General features: G+C 33.9%; 1 pseudogene; it reads left to right on the plus strand.

Annotated features, from left to right (window-relative positions):
- The first annotated feature begins 325 nt into the window (after positions 1-325).
- LOC133822934 (uncharacterized) lies at positions 326-2,641 on the plus strand (annotated as a pseudogene).
- Positions 2,642-7,494: the final 4,853 nt, after the last annotated feature.

Here is a 7,494-nt window from a genome sequence, read left to right on the forward strand (position 1 = left end):
AAGACCACTATGTATGTCCACCTCTGCAATGCAAAACACAACCCCACCGCCACGACTGGTCATGACAAAGAAAAAGTTGGTGCATCCCTTCTATCAATCACGAGCGGCGAAGAGAATGAAAAAGAAGGATAAATCTGCAATGTCTTCCTGAAACAAATGATGATGACCTCTTAATGTCGAAGCAAAATATTTCATTTTTATGTTCATGTTCATGTTTTTAAACATTTTGGTTTTGATTTTTTTTAAAAGCTCCTCAAGGGAATATTATCAAATAATCTCAGATTATATAACATCACGAATATAATTGGGAAAAGAAACTAAAAACCCCCCGATATCAGTAAGAGAACCCAACCCATTTTTTCTAGAGGATGGACAATCATTATCCTAAGTCTGGAAACATGATAGCATATACCATCTCCATCGAATGGGATCAAACCTTCTCTCAACGCTACATTTTGTAAGAATTATAATTTATTTTAACTAGTATTGGGCTTGTTCAGTAACCTTTAAAAAAATGAATTTTTATTTTTTTAATTAAAAATATGAAAATATGGTTTGGAAACACGTTCGGTAATACAATTTTGTTTTTATTTTTTTTAATTTAAAATCAAAATTAATTAAATTTTGAAAACATAATTTTGAAGCTTTTAAAAAATATTAAAACGTATTTCGACTCTCTAGTCTTCCTCACCCTCGTCAAGTAATGGCTTCTTCTTCACCTTCCTCAATCAACTGACCCAGTAATGACGATTTCTATTATTAAGGTATGATTTTCTGTCATTTTCAATTTTAGGTCAGTGCCATTGAAAAGTAATGTGTTCGTTGAACCAGAACCGGAGCATGGAGGCTCTCGCCCTCCTCAAGAGGCAAGGCTTCGACGTCTGCTCTTACGGCACCGGTGCCCATGTCAAGCTTCCCGATCCTTCTCTCTGAGAACCCAATGTCTACGATTTTAGAACTCCCTACAAGCAGATGTACGACGATCTTCGCCGCAAAGATCCCGAACTGTAAAGTCTCTTTCTTTGTTCTTAATTTCTTTAAATTTTAGGGATTTTTTTGTTTATGATTTCTTTTTTCTTGAACTTCCATTCAGCTATAAGCGTAATGGGATTTTGCCTATGCTTAAGAGAAACTTAGCTGTCAAAATGGCACCACAGCGGTGGCAGAATAACGCTACTGATGGCTGCTTTGATGTCGTTTTCTCGTTTGAGGAAAAGGTTTTTGATATGGTCGTTGAAGGTGAGTGGGTTTATAACATATGATGTTTGTTTGAGAATTTTAATACTTCTCTTACTTGGGATATTGTTGATTTTCAATTGCCATTGTTATGATTCCAAGTTTCTATGTTGAGTTAGTTTGAGGATAATATAGAGCTTTACTTTAGAGTTTAGGCAGTCTAAAATAACTTAGGGGGTTCTACGGGGTTAGCCCTTTTCAATCAAGAAGATTATTAACTTTGATTCATAACATCTTGGTGTGGTTTATAACTTAAAAATATATGGTGTTGGAGTTTAAACAAGCATAGCAAGTATGCAAAATTTTCTATGCTGAAATTAAGTTCTGTGAACAGACTTGTAACTTACTGTTCTCCCCAAGAAAGAAGAAGAGTGGTATGGTATGAAAGTAAAGTCTTTTATAAGCATATGAACTTTCAGAAAGGATAAAGGCTTTTGTAAATTGAGATTACAGCTGGGAACTTAGCATATTTGGACTGGAAAAAAGAGAGAATATCAATGAGGAGCTGAATGGATATCAGTATAATACTTTGTAGGATCCCTATGATGGCTGCCATCAAGGGCTGCAAGTGAGAACTGGAAAGTGCAAAGTGCAAATGGGTATCCTTGTATTTGTAGTCTTTTTGCTGACTACCCTTTTGATTTGAATTGTTAAACACTTCTGTCTGTAAGATACTTGTGTGGGGATTTTCAAATTCAAAAAGAGCTTATTGTTGGAAGGTAGTCGTCTGGTGGTGCATACACGTTTACTCCAAAGGTTTCTATAGAATCTGTCATTGTCGTTCCTTATGATTGTTGTCACTTTTTTTTTACTTGGAATGTTATCTTTGTTCACAATCTGATCACTTTGCAGATCTTCACACTCGAGAACATGTTCTAATGAAAAGTGTGTTGGTAATCAACTTGGAGGTCAAAGACAACCATGAGGAGGCAGCCATAGGAGCTAGGCTTGCTATGGAGCTATGTCAACATGTATTTATACTGCTATGCTATGTTTTATAGCATGGTTATTATAAAGTGTTCGTCTACATTAGTGATTAATACCCCTTGATTGAATTTTATACATAGATCGAAGCACATGAAATGTGGGAAGATTCCATTGATGGTGTGGTGGCTACTTTTGAGAAACAGCATCGGCGGAAATTGTTATATACCATCTCCTTTTATTGAAGATTGAAAAATGAGTAAATATTAGTGACTCTCAAAATTTACACACATTATGATAACATCATTTTCAACCATATAATGTGAAATGTTGTGCTCCCATTTTGAAATAAGAGTAGTGAAAGTTGAGATCTCGAGAAGGTGTGTAATTTTAAAGTAACTTTTGAGTGTTTCTATCAATACATGTTTTTAGTGGACTTACCACAATATATATCTCTTCTTTAGTATAGACTTTTAGATCAAGTTATCTTCCATTTCTTAATTTGCTTCATCTTTGATTTTCATTATAATGTGACCTTTTGATGGGATCAAAACTCTATTTATCATGATAAACTCTTTTTTCTTCTGAAATGTTAACATCCCTCTTTTTTATTCTTGGATTTTAATGTGTTATTCAATTGCCATATATATATATATATATATAGATACCATATATATATAATCTTTGAAGTTGGTCCCAGTTGATGCTTAACAGTTCCCTGGTTTTATATTATTAAAAAAAAGAGTAGCAAAACACAAGTTGTGACCATTAGCATGTGTAATGCCCTAATGCATGTGCATCTCTCTCTCTCAATTTATGCCAACATCAGTCATTTTTTTACTTGATTTTCCCCCTTTCAAAGAGAATAGAGGACTCTGTTGGGCTCATGAATCTTGCAGTCCCAAAAAAAAATGTTTACTAAACATATTTTTTATTTTTTAAACAAAAATTAAAAATAAAAGTTAACAAACACATTTTTATTTTTATTTTAAAAAAACAGAAAACAAAAATAGTTACCAAACACATTTTTATTTTATAAAAATAAAAAAAACATAAAACAAAAATATATTTTTATTTTTATGTTTAAAAATTTTAAAAACAAAAATTTTACCAAACGCAACCATTAAAAGTGTTTACTTTATTGCTTAAATTTATTTTATTTTGCTACAAAACTGTACATTTGGTTTTAAATGCATTATCTAATTATATTTACTAGTTGATTTATATATTTTCTGATTCTTAAGTTTTCAGCATTAAAAATAAGGTGATTAATTTATATATTTGTTAAGTTAGAAGCTTTTAACCATATTATGTTTAGTACATGTTATTTTGGTGATTGAAGTAGTAAAGTTTTTAGGTTACTTTAATGTCTTATAATACCCGGTGTGATTATCTATTGTTTATTTAATTAGTCTCTAACATTTATTGTTTAAGTAACGTTTTAATTTTTTATTTTATTTTATTTTATATATATTGCTACGGTTTTTTAATTTATTTTTAAATCCTTCAAATTGGCAAGTTTTTCATTTAATACTATATATATATATATTAAAAATTTGTAAAGTTGTAAGTGACAACTTTTTTCATTTGAATTTTTTTTTATTTATTTCTAATTACAATGGTAAATTTCAGTTTGTATGTTTGATAAATGCTACTATTTAAAAAAAATGCTAAATATATTAAAGATTTCAAAATAATGTTATATTTTGGCACTTTACCCAAAATATCCTTGTCATTTCTCCCCTCAATTTTCACTTCTCATTTCTCTCTTCTCTCTTCCCTCACTCTCTCTCTCTCCCTCTCACCTCACGACACCACCAACACCACCACCACACTAAATACTGTATTTTGAACAGATCTAGGCATGATTTTTGGGTTTTTTTTTATGATTTTTTTCAAATCTGAAACTCTGAAATCTGCAGAAAATCGACATTGCTCAATGGTGGTTCGATGGTGCTCGATGCCAGCTCGATGGGGCCTTCAAAATCATGATTTTTCATGAAAAAATGACTTTGTTCGATGGTGCTCGATGCAATTCTTGCAAGAGACATAATTTTTCACTCAGGTGTCTGTTTGGGGTGGTATTTTTTTTAATATTTGGTATTTTTTTCAAGATCTAAATGTTTGACATGCTCATATACACATTTGTGAAGTGTAACACTTGTAAAAAATACAAAAGTGCAAACATACCTCATGTTTAAGACATCTTTTGGTATGTTTTCAAGTTTTAAACTTCCCAAATGTGCATATGAGCATGTCAAACGTGTAGATTTTGAAAAAATACCCAAAAAAAAAATTACCCCAAACGGACACCCGAATGAAAAATTATGTCTCTTGCAATAATCGGATCGACCACCATCGAGCCTCAATTGAACCACTATCGAGCAAAGTCATTTTTTCATGAAAATCTTGATTTTGAAGGCTCCAGCAAATGGTTGCTCAATAGTGCTCGATGCTAGCTCGATGGGGCCTTCAAAGTCATGATTTTTCATGAAAAAACGACTTTGCTCGATGGTGGTTCGATAGTGGCTCGATGGTGTTCGATGCAATTCTTGCAAGAGACATAATTTTTCACTCGGGTGTCCATTTTGGGTGATTTTTTTTGGAGATTTTTTCAAGATCTACACGTTTTACATACTCATATGCACATTTGGGGAGTTTAAAACTTGAAAACATATCTTAAACATTAGGTATGTTTGTATTTTTGTATTTTTTTTTAAGTGTTACATTTTACAAATGTGCATATTAGCATGTCCAACGTGTAGATTTTGAAAAAATACCAAAAATAAAAAAATCACTTCAAACGAACACTCGAGTGAAAAATTATGTCTCTTGCAAGAGTTGCATCGAGCACCATCGAGCCACTATCGAACCACCATCGAGCAAAGTCATTTTTTCATGAAAAATTATGATTTTGAAGGCCCCATCGAGCTGGCATCGAGCACCATCAAACCACCGTCAAGCAATGTCGCTTTTCTGCAAATTTCAGAGTTTTAGATCTGAAAAAAAAACGCAAAAAACTCAATAATCATGACTAGATCTGTTTGAAATGCAGTACTTAGTGTCTTAAGTTAAAGAAACAACATTATATTTGAGAAACAATTAATTTCCCATAGATTTTTACTCAAAGAATCATCAAAATGTATGTTTGTTTGGGTATATTGTGTTTATCTATACAAGGTGGTCAAAGTTATGGAGGTTTTACTAGTATTGGTGGTGGCGTCGCTGCCTTGGGTGGTGGTGACGTGAGGTGAGAGAGAATGAACGGAGAGAGAGAGGGAAGAGAGAAGAGAGAGGAGTGAAGAGAGAAGTGAGAAGTGAGGGGAAAATGACAAGGGTATTTTGGGTAGAGTGTCAAATAGTGGCATTATTTTGAAATCTTTATTATGCCTAGTATATTTTTTAATTAGCACCCTCTATGATGCATAAAATGTAAAATTTCTCATTACAATTTTGGGCGACACGTGTCCAAATCTGAGTGGACTATTATGTTGGGCTGTGCAAGTCTGGTGGGTCTTTGGGCTAAATATTTTAGGTTTTTTATTACAAAAATGCTAACTTATATATTTTTGCTCTTAAATTTTTCATTTTCTTTGTTTCTTTTCTTTTTCTTATTTTTAATGCACCATTTCCCAATAAAATAGTCATAATTTAAATGAAAGTTAAATATTTCTTTTTATAAATATTAATACATATTTTTTTTTTATCAAGAAAGAAAAACTTTATTAATCACAGACAAATTACAAGCCAAAGCATTCACTGAGAAGGAACAACAACATTACATAGAAGATAATTTCCTCACAAAAACCAACTCTTTGCCTGTCAACTTCCTTTGAGTAAAGCAATTACATCTGTAGCTAATGTCCTTTTTAATCATATCAACTATACAATTGACACTATAAGAAAAGTGATTAACATAACAAGAATTACGATTATACCAAATGTAATACACCGTCGCTGAGAAGACAGCCGCCACAAGCGCAACTATAACATCTCTCCTCATATTTTCAATCCACCGAGACCAAGCACTGAAATTCAAAGGCCAAGTGCACCCCAGCCAACGTTGGATTTGCTGGACTACCTTCTAAGAAAAATTACAGTCAAAGAAAAGATGGTCATGATTTTTTGTATCAAGCTCACATACTGGGCAGAGGAGGCTATTAAGCTGCACAAGCACTCTGTGCAGATGGTCTCGAGTTAATAACTTCCCATTCACCGCTTGCCAAGTGATAAATCTATGCTTTGGCACACTAGTTCTGTTCCAGACAAAATGATGGTACCTAATCGGGTCTTGCTGGATGCAATTCATATACAGCACACCAACTTTAAATCTCCCATGTCTAACAGCTACATCAATATCTTTTTGAGTAAACACATCACGCAACATACAAAGTTTGCGCCAATACCAGCTGGTATCCACCTTAAGATTGTACTGCCAGAAGCTTTGGCCTTTTAAATACACTGTGTTGATCCATTTCACCCAAAGAGTTTCAGGTTGAAGATTAATAGCCCAGATATATTTGGCTAACATTGCTTTGTCCCACTTGGTTCCTTCACCGAAACTTAACCCACCAAATCTTTTCGGCAAACAGACTGAGGACCAAGAAGTGAGATGAAAATTACTTCTTGTACCATTATTGCCCCAAAGAAACCACAAGCAAAGTTTATCTACTTCTTTGACAATGCTTTGAGGGAGCAAGAATATGTTCATCCAATAATTGCGCAGCCCCAACAGAACAGAAGTGATCAATTGAGTCCGCCCTGCATATGATAAATGTCTACTAGCCCAGGTGTGAAGTCTAAGCTTGATTTTTTTAAGAATCTCACCACAGTCAGCCATTTTCCATTTAGTTGGCCGCATAGGTATCCCTAGATACTTAAGAGGCAAAGTTCCCTCATCAAGCTGAACTATCAGAAGAAGCTGGTTCTTAACAGCAGCTGAAACCCCTCCAAAAAACACTTGAGATTTACTGATGTTAGCCTTCAGACCAGTGATGTTACAAAACTCCTCAAACACCTGCTTAACCACCTGAACTGAGCCACTATTAGCTTTGCAAAATATCACTAAGTCATCAGCAAAGCAGAGATTTATGATCTTAAGGCCTTTACACAGAGGGTGATATCTAAACTCTTGTTGTTGAGCACCTAGTTGAAGCAACCTCGTAAGATATTCCATAATCAAAACAAATAGCAAAGGAGATATAGGGTCCCCCTGGCGAAGACCCTTAACTCCCCTAAACCCCCCTGCATTCTACCATTCATCATAAGGACATAAGAGGTGCCACGAAGACAAACCATCACCCAATGAATGAATCGGTTAGGGAATCGAAAACC

Source organism: Humulus lupulus, chromosome 3, assembly GCF_963169125.1.
Source record: "Humulus lupulus chromosome 3, drHumLupu1.1, whole genome shotgun sequence".
Lineage (NCBI taxonomy): Eukaryota > Viridiplantae > Streptophyta > Magnoliopsida > Rosales > Cannabaceae > Humulus > Humulus lupulus.